The sequence below is a fragment of the Mixophyes fleayi genome, chromosome 5 (genome assembly GCF_038048845.1).
Source record: "Mixophyes fleayi isolate aMixFle1 chromosome 5, aMixFle1.hap1, whole genome shotgun sequence".
In the NCBI taxonomy this organism is placed as follows: Eukaryota; Metazoa; Chordata; class Amphibia; order Anura; family Limnodynastidae; genus Mixophyes; species Mixophyes fleayi.
The window spans coordinates 265,972,845-265,987,792 of record NC_134406.1 but is presented as its reverse complement, the minus strand read 5'-3'; the positions used below and the strand labels follow the sequence as shown (position 1 = coordinate 265,987,792).

Here is a 14,948-nt window from a genome sequence, read left to right as displayed (position 1 = left end):
CTCACTTTAATACATCTGCGAGATGAAACCCCGCGAGAAAATAGTTGGATTTTCAAAATCAGAGCTTGATACATTTACCCCCAGATATGCTTTTATGTCATCAGCTGGAGGCATTGTCTGCAGAGCCAGACCAGGTGGTTCATTTCTGTCACGCCTCACCTGGACTAACTCTTCCCTTAAGAGCCTGGTGTTTTCCACCTGTGCCTCAGCGACTCGTAGCACCTGGGCTTGCTGCGCAGCAGCCACAATCATGAGGGTTCTGAACACTTCCTCCATATTAACGTCTGCGCAGGTTGGGTAGCGGAAACTTGCTTCCCTGAGCATCCCAGTTCTAACACTACTTGTGGCAGCCCGCTACCGCTGAAACACACGCAAACAACTTATTCCTTTTTATGCAGTTTAAATGTCAGGATGGTAAATGTATTTGACACCATACAGATTTCACACCATTTCTTGAGACTTTAAGCGCATTTGTTTTTTTACATATTGTTGTGTTTCTCTATTTCTCTATATGTCAACATTGAACCCGGTCGACCTAATTAACATGTCGACATTTTGAATGTCTACCTGCCAACATTCTGAATGTAAACATGTTCATTGTCGACATATCATACACAACCCAAAGAATCAGATCTATATTTTTTTGGGGTATGCTGCTCACAGTCAAACAGCACCCTGTTTTTTGTCCACTAAATAGTTCAGATGTCACTAATATTGCCTATTACACAATTGGTTTCAGATTAAACACTTTGGGCCTGATTCATTAAGGTAGAGCAAAAAAAAGGAGTAAATGTTCTCCGGGACAAACCATGTTACAATGCAATTGGTACAAATTAATGTATTATTTTGCACATAAGTTAAATACTGGCTGTTTTTTCATGTAACACTATTACTTGATAGCTTTATTTTTACACTGAAATTTAAAGTTGATCTAGGACATGCTCTACCCCAACTATCAAGCTGTCCCCATATTTTAAATTTACCTCCCCCTCCAATGCAGCATGGCTTTGCCCAGGTGCTAAGTTACTCCTTTTTTTTTCTTTACTTTCCTTAATGAATCAGGCCCTTTGACTTTAAGAGCAAAGAAATAATATTTTTTGTCCATTCCTAATTAGTTTACTAATATACTATTACAGTATGTAAAAAAAGGGAAGAAGGAACTGACTAGTTGTTTACACAATAGGTGCACTTAAACTCCCTGGGATGAACCATCAGATTTGATTGTTGGTAAATAGACATCAAGAAGTAAAAATATATCTTTTATTAGCTTAATTAATAGCAAACATAAATAAAAGATAGGAAAATATATGTGCTTGTAAATAAAATGATAAAGAAGTGATTTTAAAATCGCTGGATGCACTCTTTATATAGATCCTATATGACTGAAGGTAATCACCTATATCAGAAGAGCTAAATTCTATTATGATGGTACAATTGCTATAGGATGCACCCTATGCTTCCATTATACCAATCATAGTCTAATCTTGGATTTAGAAAGAGAGTATGGTGTCCTATTAATAACCATGGCCTACAGTACTCACTGAATTTCACAGGGCAGACACAACTTAACCATAAAGGAAACACAATAAACCTAATAGTCCTCTACCTTGTTCTCCTCTAAATCCATAGACAGTGATACACAAAAACTTGAATGGATCACTTCCTCCACCAAAGTAATAAACCCTTGATAAGGCTCAACTCCTCTGAAACAATGAGCAGGCTCCCTATATGGATGCGCTATAGCAATTCACCCTATGTTAATGCTGCCTATCTTACATGCCATGTATGGTGAGTGTATTGCTACCCGCCTCCTAGGTGCTCCGTGCTAGCTCTAGGTTTAGGAAGCTTCTATATCTGATATAGGTTTCTTTCTATTATTAACCCTGGATCAAGGTATATGCAGCGAAAACCCCAATGCGCGTTTCGCTATGTTTTGCCCTGACACAGCATAGCATAATATATATATATATATATATATATATATATATATATATATATATATATATATATATTAGAGCGTTGTTTCATTAATTATTTCTCTTGAGTGCTCGCTCTTCTGTAAGAGGATGATGATATATGTTGATGTGCACCCTAAGTTCCCTCCATGTGCTTCCGTCCACCTACTGGTAGTAATAATCATGTAAAAAGAAGTTTGTATATACAGTATATTCTTTGTAGTACTGTTAATTAAAAAATAAAATATTTAAATGATCCACAATGTATATACAACTAATGACTATTCTGAGCATAAAATAACAACTGATAACATACTGAGACTAGTCTGAGAGTTAGGCTAAACTAATTAATGTGAAAATAAAAATGCATTGGTATATATTGGTCTAAGCTTCAAATATTCAGTTGGTGATGAATTAGTAAAACAATACAGATATTACAGACCTGCCTCTCGCCTTCCTGTTGTTCCTGGTATTGCTTCTGTAACAGAAGAGTGAGCTCTTATGTGCTCAGTGTGGCCACACAAGGTGATGGTATGATCACTGGCACATACTCAGGTACATGCCCATACAGGGATTCAGAGATTGGGTGTGATTTAACTATTCCAAAAAACAGCCTTTTCATCTTGCCAGAACAAGATCTCTATAGTTCACGCTTCTTTCTCAGCTTCTGCTCTGTGTCATTCTCGGATCTCCCAACCCTATATTATCATCTCTTCCAAATTATTAAACTTTGCCATTTTATCCTAAAATACTACTCTCTTTAGCTTTCCTTATGGCTTAAACAAATCATGAAGGTGATGTGAAATTAACACAGTTTTTATTATTTGTCACCTTGAGTGTGAGACTTGTAGTCCACTTCTTCCCTGAAGGACAACACGGAGGTGCACAATGGATCCAACTGATTTGGCTGATTTAAGGAGGACACTGTCGCAGTTATGAATAAAAATGTACAGAAACATACAGAGACATTGTGTTATGTTACATACATTTTCGTTTACACATAGTGGAGCTTATAATGTACAGATGGAGATGTCAGGATAGCGCACCTGGGAAAAACGGGACAGGGAATATCAAGGGTACAGTCCTCAAAAAATACAAACAAGAAATCAGATGGATCTCACTGACCATAGAAAGATGATTCCAAGTAAACACAATTTATCATTTTCTGTCTTGGTACAAAATGAAAATAATATATCAGATGGTCAGAACCACATATTTCCTATGGTTCCCGAATCCAATCATTCAGCATGGAAACAGTCACATAGGCAGATGTAAGCCAAATCATGTTTGCATGCAAAAGTGGAAATACCATTGTTTTCCTCAATGATACTCTATCCAGATTTTTAGTTGTATGTAGCAATTTTAATGTTGAAGGCAATACTTGTAACAGATGTGTGCATCACTTGACAGTATTGATATTGATTCTTCCTCACATCATCTTGGCATGCAAATAGAAGAAGAATCTTATATAGTGAAGTACTCTTTCAAATTTAAATAAAATGCATGTATATAATGCACTAACATTAAATAAGTGTATAAAGTCTTATCTGTATACCACATGCTCCTCATGACACTGGCCCAGAAGTCCCATCAGAGAGACATCTCCTATGGAGTACTTTAATGCTCCCGCTGCTCACTGCTGTGGAAGTCCAGTGATGCCAATGTCTAGTATGCACTAGAGTAGGGGTCGGCAGCTCCGTTACGGCCATCTTTGGCTGCTTTAGTGAAGCAACAGCCAGGCTGCGGTGTAGAAGACAACAACTATAGAGATGTATCTATGTGGAATATTAGAATTTGGGGGCAACTATGTGGCATATTTTGAATTGGGGGCAAACTATGTGGCAACTTTGAATTGGGGGCAGCTATGTGGCAACTTTGAATTGGGGGCAACTATGTAGCATACTTTGAATTGGGAGGGGCAACTATATGAATACTTTGAATTGGGAGCAACTAAGTGGAATACTCTGAATTGGGGTGCAACAATGTGGCATAGTTTGAATTGGGGGGCAATACTGTGTAGCATACTATGAATTAAGACTATTAATGTAGCATAATATGAACTGGGGGCACTATTGTGTGGCATAACATGAATGTTTATTTGTCGGTCCCATTACAATTAATATTATCATGATATTAGCATGATAAAACAATATATATATATATATATATATATATATATATATATATAATTTAGTAGAGACGGTGCGGAAAATGTAAGTGAAGGAAATTTTATAGCAAAATAGTAGAAGAATTGGCAGTATGGCTTACCACTGTATACAAAACACTTCGACCACTGGCACACCTGGGCTTCAACTTCAAGAGATTTCTGCTGGCGCACTGAAAAAAAAGGTTGCCGAACCCTGCACTAGAGGTATGTAATATACTTCCTACGCGTTTTGTCTTATTGACCTCTTTAGGGGATCTTTACAGTGTTCAAAAATGTCTCGTATAAATAGTCCCATTGGCTAATCCCATAAAATAAAGTGGTGTAATACAATGTAATAACAAATGTTGCTAAATCAATCAAACAATGTATTTGTCTTAATTCTATCGTAATGCCTGAAATCTAACATTGTTCATTTCAGTCATACTTATAAACTTGATATATTGTCACACGCTGCTCATTTGGCTTCCATAGACAAAGACTGAGACATTCACCTGCATCTCATTAGCAGACCTCAAACACCTAAGTCTTGATCTGCGCATGTGCAGACTGATTACCTGTCTACTTCTAGCAAGATTCTTATTGGTTCCTGGTTTGGGCTCCAAACTTGAAAAGGCACTTCCTCCCTTTCCTCTGGGCCTGTTGATCAAGTTACCTGTCTAATTAGGTTCCTACCTATTCCGTGAGCTCTCACCTGGATCGTCAGTGCCTCTGCTGTGTTGCTACTCCAATGGCTATACCGCTCAAGCTGCACCTGCCTCCGCTGTGTGCTACTCCACGGGCTATTCCGCTCAAGCTGCACCTGTCTCCGCTGTGTGCTTACACCACAGGTTATATCGCTCAAGCTGCATCTGCCTCCGCTGTGTCGCTGATCCACAGACTGGACTGCTTAAACCGCACCTATCTCCGTCAAGCTGCTGTCCCACTGTCTACACTACTCAAGCTGCACCTGCCTCTGTTGTATTCCTGTTCCACAGGCTGGATCGCTTAAACTACACTTGTCTTCATGGTAGTGCTGTTACACGGGCCGTGCTGCTTAACTGACATCTGAAACTTTCAAGTCATCTATCAGAGTTGTCCTGTTCAAGCTTCATCTACTCCGCATTTGCCTCTGTGGCTCAGTGGCATTACAGGTCGTAACATCAAGCTGCTTGTTGTTATCTTCTCTGGCCGAACTGTTCCTGTGTCAACCAAAACATATTAAGGTATTGTATGGTTCCTTAGCCCTGCCGCATCTGTTGTGACTATATTGGTGCCTGGACTGTTACTCTCTCCTCCGATGTGCGCTGCCCTATTGTGATACCATATGCCTGCTGCCTTATCCTCTCCACCTTAATGCTGGACTGTTCATTCTATGCCATATTGAATTACATTCTTATTGTACTCATTGCATACGATATTGCCGGTGGCACTGCTCACCTTGTACTACGTCCTTAGTGTGTGTGTATATATATATATATATATATATATATATATATATATATATATATATATATATATATATTGAGACTTTCCTGTTATTCATCCAGTCATCATTAAATCACTGATTGTACTTTTATCCTGCATCTGTTATCTATTTACCCTCCGGGTACTACTACCACTTGCCAGTGTGTTTACAATACTATCACTCCCCGAGGACCCATTCCAATAACATCTATTGAACGGATCCAGAGTCCAGAATACCAAACCGTGACATAAATTAATCATTCTCTTAGAAAGTCCTTATCCGTCTGGTGGGAGAACTGACTACCTTAAGCTGAAAAGAACTCATATGAGCCCTTCTTTATTTAATGATCTAGTTGTTATGAAATTGATTATATTTAACTAGTGATATTTAGACTTCTGTCAGTAATAGTTATTAGGTAATAGCAAGGATGCAGTTCAATGAAAAAAAGGTGTTTTTAGGGCGTTGCTTGGTAGTCATACTGGATGGTCACAGCAGATTAGAGCTCCGTCTATATCGGCTGCATTCACCACCACTTGGAAAACAGTGAAGTGCTCCTAACTGCTCACCCTCTCTGCTCCGGTACCTCTGGGAGACGATTATTGCACAATTTCTGCTCGAAAGAAATAGATTGGTCAATCCGGCCTCCCACTTAGCCACCCACTCGGAGTCCCTGAAGCTCCCGGACCTATCTGGAACTACTAACATCTACACCATGGAGTGAGGAAACCCGCTGGTGAGTCCAGTGGATGGCGGTTGGCATCACTCATTTTCAACTGCAGCTCCTGCTGCTCACGTGGTTTTTGACTCTGGCCATGCAGTCGGCAGAGGTCACTTCTGTGCATGCCACTAGTTCTGCTGATTTCATTTAACTCTGCCTAGTGCTACTCACAGTGGATGGTTACATTAATCACGGCTGGACGCTTAAACAATTGAGCACACGCCTTTATATATCTCTGTATTGGGATAATCTTCTCATCACCCCTTACACATCAGATGGTCCCCCAGCGTAGTCAGTCACCCCCTCACAGAGCTCAGCTCCCCTAAAGCGGGGTGTCCATTTGAAGTTCAGATGGATTGAAGTTTGGGTGTGGCCCACATTCCTATTATTACAGCCATATTTCCAAACTCTGGACCACAGCATGATCTGGTGGCCTTATCATGATTTACAACTTGCCACAACCTGAGTCCTGTATTGCAACCAACTTGTCAGCCTCCTTATGCTGGAGATGAGATTTACAATAGAGGCATTCCCTGATCTAACAACTAGACCCATGATTACTTGTATATGTCAGTGACTCACTTAACAATTTTCAGCACCGAATGTGTTTACCTTAGCAACCGCTCAGTGCCTCCTATGAGATCTGCCACAATACACACCATACCAATACTGAACAGGTTCCTATTTCAAAGACACAATTCCTGATGGGTTACTGATCTGATGTAGCATTATGGACTCCCCTGTTTTCTGAACCTACCAAATAATTTGAACTCATGTGAATACTTCTTCCAGCTATTGTTCTGTTTCAGAGCCTGTGATCTCTTTTCAACCTACCTATTTCTCGGCAATGTAATGTCTCAGTGACAAAAAAAACACAGTCCCTGAACCAGCTTCTATATAGTAAATCCAAGGGAAAACTGACTCTCTGACCACCTGCTGAGTCCTCTGGCCATCACTCTGATTCCGATCATGATGCCACCAGTCCATCTAACTATGCCTCTATTTCATCTGAACTCATTAAATCCACTATCCAATCTGAGTTTCTGGTTGTTATCCAAGAAGAGTTAAAAAACTGGTGACTGAATTTCAAGAAAAACTCTATGCATAGGCAACAGAAGGCCACTCTCGAGCAGAGGTTTTGATGAAGTTTGTCACTGCCAAGAGTTTGTTGCTTCTGATCTGACCAAGATTCGCACGGATATGGAGTCATTTTGGGACCATTTGGAAGATATACCTTCCACTCCAGAGGAGAAAATAATTATTATGTCGCTTTAGTAAAGGACTTAAATAGACTTGTAGTTATCTAAATACTTTAAATTGCTATTTCTTAAAGTATTAAGTTAAATCATTAAGTCTGCTTAGGGTGCAACCATCTGTTATGACTCACCGGGCTCTCTGTCAGAGTAACTAGATAGATAGGTAGATAGTTAGTTAAAGAAAGGTAGATAGATAGTTAGGGATAGGCAGGTAGGTATTAGATAGCCACTTGGGTGTTTAGATAGGTAGTTAGTTTAGTTCTTAGATAGATTAGATAGATTAGGTAGATTAGACAGGCATATAAATTAGATAGATAGATTAGATAGGTCTTAGATACGGTCAGTTAGGTCTGTTCTCTGTCAGAATCTGCCCTCATTCATGCTGCCATTTCTATGTAATGCCTCACCTGGCCAGCCTGTTTCTCTGAGCTCACTCACCTGGCTCCTCATTATCATTTGAAGCCTATTGGTTCTGTTATCCTTAAATAGCCGGCTCATCCTCTGCAGGATTGCCGGTAATACGTTTACCATAGTGTTCTGCTCCCTTGTGTTTTCCCTGTTGCCTGTTCCTGTTGTTTCCTGCCGGCTTAGTGTATCCCCGTGTACCAGACCATTTCCGTTCCTTTCTACTCTTCATTGGATTTCCCTGTGTACTGACTCGGCTCTGCTTTGACTATTCTCCTGTGTTTATATCCCTTGTACCAGACCTGGTTCTGTTCCTGACTATTCCACTATCTACTCACCAGTTCCAGTCAGCTATCTCCTGGACCCCGGTAAAGTCGTGCTACCAGGCATAGCTCCGGCATGATCTGCAGCTCCTCTGCTCATCCTACCTTATACGGAGAAACAGCCCCTGCAGCATCTCTGCGCTCAGATTTCTACAATCTTCCTCTGGCTCCGGACTCAACCTTGCCACAGGTACTATTGACTGTTTACATATATCACTGTGTGCCTGTAATTGTAGAGTTACCCCTGGCAACCGCCTAAGAACTGTTTTCCTCAAATCTCCGGACTCTCACCGGTACTGTGGGTTGTAGTTACCCGTGGCAACTGCCTACGTTCAGATTCATAATCCTTATCTATCACTGCAAGTTCCGTTCCTTTCTGGACAAGCATCGGTACAGAAGTTGCTATGTAGCTGGGGACTTCTATGTCAGCTGTTCCTATATTTATTCCAGTGGCCACGAGTGATATATCAGTCTTGACACCATCCACTCTGTGTCTCACCTGACTCCCTCCTGCACTTCCTACTCAATGGCCTCGGTAACTCTATTCCTGGGTTCTCCCCAGCCAGTGCACATCTCACAATTCTCTGTCTATCTGCAGCCAAGTCTGTCCCCACCACTAGGGGCAACAGTGAACACCAGACTTTCGGAGCAGACTCTGGGTTTTGCGTAACTGGCTGGAGGGTTTTTTAACACCATCAGCATAATTATACAATGTCATTAAGAAAAAGAAATAAAAAGGACGCTGATTTAGCTTTGGTGCACTCATAAAGTCTCAAAATTTTCCACCATTAGGTTAAAAAGTTCAAGAAACTAATGTTAAAACATAACTTTTATTAAATAGAATTAATACTGAAATAGTAATTCTTAATATAATCTATTTGTATATTTTATTTTGTTATTATATTGTTTAAAAACAGCGAAATAAGGGAATTGTGCAAATAAAACCTTAACAAAAGGCTGAGTGTGATTAAATCTCTGATCAATGTAAATTAGTTGGTTTTAAATAAACATAAAAGAGGGATAGGATAATGTGATCTATTTCCTTGTAAAATAATCCCCAATTATTTTGTATAAAAAACAAACTATTCTTATACTGATTGCTCAATCCCCTTGTAGCTGTTAATATACCTATATTGTTGCAAATATTCACTAGTTATATAATTATTGCTCTTCAGAACTGGCAATGTGCCATAAATGTTCCTGCAGTGAGTCAGCAGTACGAGATATTCTCTTTATATCTGCTATAAATAAATGAGAATTGATTTTGAAATAATGCTATATAACCAGCAGATAAATTGTGTTTCTAAAGAATAAATATTCAAGCCAACAATTTAGTTTTGATATATATGTCGCCGGCTATCTATAGAAGGCATGTTATCCACCTGGTGTATAGCTTAGTATTATAAGTTATTGTTTTTAAGGGTAATTTTCCATTCAATTCCCTTTTGTATCGGAGGAATAGCAGAGAAATATGTTCAACTTCATATTAATCTATGGTTGAAATAGAAGGGGATTGCTGTTTTTAGTATTATTTAACAGAGTGGATCACACACCACAGCACCGATGCGCGTTTCGCTGTAAGAGCTTAGTCTGGGCAACCCGATTCAGACATGAACCAGGTTATTGATTGATAGACAGTGTCACGGGCACTAGGAGTCTTTACCCAGGGATCACCAGGTGATAGGCTTACCAGAGCAGTATAGGTGGTAATAATACTCTGGTAGCAGGGTGATCACGGAACAATCCCTGGGTAAAGACTCCTAGTGCCCGTGACAGTAAGATCAGGCAACGTGGTGTTGACCACAGGTGCTTAATATAGGGAGTGTTGCCTGATCTGCCAATTCAGTTAAAGGAACATACACTGAAGGATTAGAAAGGGCTGCGCATGCGCAGTCCCTCAGGATGGAGGACGACCACGGTTCCTAAATGTCCGGGAAGAAGCACTCACAGTCCGGTGAGTGACAGACAGCCAATCCGTTGCTGTATTGAGACAGTGTCATTAATTAGAGGACATACCTTCAAAATTAACCTCTATCATTGCTGGTATCTTCTATTTGGAAAAACATTTTGTAATTTGGGTATTTATTTGTTGTAGATATTTATAATTATATTATACCAATCAAAACATATTTGTAGTAATTTATTTAAATTATATTTATATTACTGGTTAATTATAACTATATATAATTAAATAAAATTAAATTATATAAATTATATTATGAAGTGAACAATTTAACTTAATATTACAGAAAATATGATGGATATGAATCAAAAACTAATGAGTGCTTTCATATGGAAAATAAATACTAGTGAAAGTGATTATTCAAACAAGTGTTTATTTTATATATTGTATCTCCGATCTTCCATCGACAGAGGACCCTCCACTGTCTTCAGAGCATCCCCCGTATGTGAGGTAAGTGATTTTCATTATGATGTTATACCATCACCTAGAGAACAAGTATATTAAAATAATTTTCTATAAAAAAACAGTACTATGTATATGTTATTATGTTTGAGACATAATTGGTAATTGTAAATCATCTAATATAGTACATTTTCTATAAACTTATGAATAATTTTTCCAATAATAAACCATCTATATGGATATGTTTTTAGGTGTGCAAAATGTAAAAAATAAATAAATTTGCAGATATTGATTGACAGGCATTATTCCTAATAACTATTTGACTAAAAAATATATGACATTTAATCAATATATTAGCCTCACAAAAAGATTATATAAGAGCAAATGATATAAAGAAATCCAATATACCTATACTATGATTATATTCTAAAGTAAATGCTAATAATTATATTAATTGTATCTTAGATGTTCCATCGATTAGAAAATTCACCCGCCTTCAAAACCATCCTCAGATGTGAATTTAGTTACTCTCTTATGATATTCTGATAATTATTCGAGGATGTATAAATAATAATTACCATAACTCAGAAATCATTTGTTATGTAACTCTTTGATTTCATCATAAGTAACTGAAAAGTTAATATTTTTTATAAAAATACAGAAAAATTTGCGTTAACATTTAGTCCAAAAGGATGTATTGTGTTGAGTAAAAATATGTATTTAGTTTCCTCCTTCAATAATTCTGTTTTGATATCACCGCCTTTTTTATTTAGTGATACTTTCCTCAGACCAAAAGCTTTAAGTTTTCTGGGGTTACAATCATGTGTCTTTCGGAAATGCCTTGCCACTGTGGTTAGTTGTTTCATCTTTAGAACATTATTTTTGGCATTATATATATTACCAATATGCTCTAATAGTCTATGTTTGAATGATCTGCTTGTCATTCCTACATATTTTAAATTACAGGAACATTCAAGACAATAAATTACCTCAGGGGTATTGCTCTTCATAAAAGTTGTAATTTTATGTTCCTTATGATATCTATATGTGAACATCTTCATTTTCACCATGTATCTGCATGCTTTGCAGACACCACGAAGAAAAAAAACATAGTTTGCTTTAGAAAATCATTATTTTGTACTTTCATTGAAAAATTACTTTTACCAAAGTTATCTTTTAAATTTTTAGAACGTCTCCAGGTTATAGGGATTTTATCAACTACAATTTCTTTTAAATCTGCATCTAATTTCAAAATGTGTTTGTGATTAAGCTTTATCTCTCCAATTTTTTGCCAATCATGATTGAAAGTGCCAATAAATCCAATTTTTTTCATTGTTTTGTTCTTTGTTTTTGAGTTTAGGAAACAATAATTGGTATCTGCTAATACTCTTTGTTTCTTTAAATGTCTTTTTAAGTAAACTCTGACTATACCCTATTTTAAGTAGTCTTTCTTTTAGCTCTCCAGTTCTTTTTTTTCAAATATGTTTGATTTGCAATCTAAATTGATTCTGAGATATTCCCCTATGGGTACCCCTCATATAATTTAGGGTGGGTGTGAACTTTTAGTATGAAGAAAGCTATTTGTTGCAGTGAATTTTCTGGGAATATCTGTAAATATTTTGTTGTTATCCGAAAATGATATAGTCAAGTCTAAAAAGGTTATCTGTCTTGAATTTATCTCTGATGTTAATTTTAGATTGATGTTGTTTAAATTCAATACTCAAATTTTTGATAGATAAATATTTTAATATACTTGTTCTCCAGGTGATAATATTATAACATCATTAAGAAAATCACTTGCCTCACATACGGGGATGCTCTGAAGACAGTGGAGGGTCCTCTGGGAGATCTGAGATACAATATATAAAATAAACACTTGTTTGAATAATCACTTTCACTAGTATTTATTTTCCATATGAAAGCGCTCATTAGTTTTTGATTCATATCCATCATATTTTCTGTAATATTAAGTTAAATTGGATATCGCTCTATTCCTAATTTTCACTATTTCACAATTAATGTCATAAATATAATTAAAATTATACATAAATTACTAACACAATAAGGTTATAATAAACTAATATATATTGGAATGAGTTTACTTCATAATATAATATAATGTAATATAATTTAAAATTAGTTAATTCAAAATAATTATAATTAACCAGTAATATAAATATAATTTAAGTAAATGAAATCATTGCAAATATGTTTTGAATGGTGTAATATAATTATAAATATCTACAACAAATAAATGTCCATTTGTTAATACTATATGTATTCTTATAATATCAAATTACACTGGCCAGCTTAATATCCAACAGAGACTATTATATGGGAATAATATATCAAAGTTAAATAGGTTTTTCCAAATAGGAGTTACCATCAATGACAGAGGTTAATTTTGAAGGGATGTCCTCTAATTAATGACACTGCCTCAATACAGCAACGGATTGGCTGTCTATCAATCAATAGCCTGGTTCATGTCTGAATCGGGTTGCCCAGACTAAGCTCTTACAGCGAAACGCGTGTCGGCGTATGCTGTGTGTGATCCACTTTGTGAAAAAATTATAAGAACAGCAATCCCCTATTATTTAAACCAAAGATTAATATGAAGTTGAGCATATTTCTCTGCTATTTTTCTGTTATAAAAGGAAATTGAATGGAAAATTACTCTTAAACGATACCTCATAATACTAAGCTATACATCAGGTGGACAACATGCCTTCTGTAGATAGCCGGCGAGATATATGTATGGCAATGGTTATAAACTAAATTGCTGGCTTGAATATTTATTCTTTAGAAACACAATTTATGTGCTGGCTATATAGCATTATTTCAAAATCAATTCTCATTCATAATAGATATAAAGAGAATATCTCGTACTGCTGACTCACTGCAGGAACATTTATGGCACATTGCCAGTTCTGAATAGCAACAATTATATAGTTAGTGAATATTGGCAACAATATAGTTGTATTAACAGCTAAAAGGGGATTGAGCATTCAGTATATGAATAGTTTGTTTTTTTATACAAAATAATTGGGGATTATTTTACAAGGAAATAGATCAAATTGTGACCAGGACACTCCAATGGCTCCAACAAGTTTTCTACGAAAAATGGGACAAAGCAGACACTTTGCTAGTTCTTATATTACAAACCAAATGCACCCGAAACCTTATTGTCTCGATCAAAGGTCTCTCCCAACAATCACTATATGATCGTCAGGCGATAGCAAATAGGTTCCGGACCTATTATGGCTCTCTCTATAACCCCCCCCCCACCCTCCACATCCCCTGACCTCTTTTGCCACCAAATTGAAGATTACTTCCATTCTTGCTCCCTGTCCCATCTAACGCCGGCCCAATTGGCTGCTCCAAACTGTGATATCAGTACAGAGAAGACCTTGCAGACTATTAAAACTCACAGAAATTCAGCAGCTCTTGGACCGGATGGCCTTACTGCTATATATTATAAGAAGTTCTCTCCCACTCTTGAACTTCTACTCCTCTTACTACTCAATACTATCATGAGTGGAAAGACGTTTGAGAGAGACACCGCCAGAGTGGATGTTATAGTTATCCCGAAAGAGGATCAAGACCCTAGTCACTGGGAAAAAGAAAAATATTTTGTTTTGAGCATTTGATATATTTTTTTCCACTGTGAACTGAGACATAAAATGCTAAAGTGACTTAACTTACAATTATATTTTTATGATTTTTATGGTCAGTGAGATCCTTTGCCTTTTGCGCCTGTTTCCCACTATATAGGAGTTTGTAGTAATGTCTGCATGCATCTGTTACAAGTATGGCTTTGGACATTTAAATTGCAACATACAACCAATAATCTAGATAAAGTATCATTGAGGAATACAAAGATATTTCCAAACATGAAACAGTTTTTACATGCAAGCGGGATTTGGAATACATTGGTCTATTTGGCTGTTTCAACACTGCATGAATTGATTCAGTATACATGTTGGATGGCATAAATTTCTAATGCATGCAATAACTCAGAAAATGTTAAGGAGGGGAGGGTAGAAAGCCAACAGCTTATCCCTGATGTAAATTTACAATGACTAGTAGGAGTTCTCCAAAAACTACAATGTACTCAGATAGCCTTGGATTTAGTTTTAGTTAATATCCTATCCATTTGTTACACCAATCTAAATTGGAAAATATTCCTATGGTCGCATTCACATAATCTTGTTGTTAGAATACTGGAACTGCCTCTATAAGTCTGGTGAGCATGAGTCATTGCATACCTGTCTCATTAATTTAGGGTGTGTTCCTCTACTGACCTTACTGAACCTTT

General features: G+C 37.0%; 2 protein-coding genes across 2 annotated transcripts in view; both read right to left on the bottom strand.

The window, feature by feature from the left end:
- LOC142159292 (putative methyltransferase DDB_G0268948) overlaps positions 1-2,505 on the bottom strand; it is a 72,971-nt gene extending 70,466 nt beyond the window's left edge. Inside the window, exon 1 of the mRNA XM_075214052.1 lies at positions 2,398-2,505. The gene's annotated coding sequence lies outside the window, so the exon portion shown is untranslated. The remainder of the gene's footprint in view (positions 1-2,397) is intronic.
- LOC142159293 (putative methyltransferase DDB_G0268948) overlaps positions 1-14,948 on the bottom strand; it is a 196,753-nt gene that overhangs the window by 121,261 nt on the left and 60,544 nt on the right. The window lies entirely within an intron of this gene.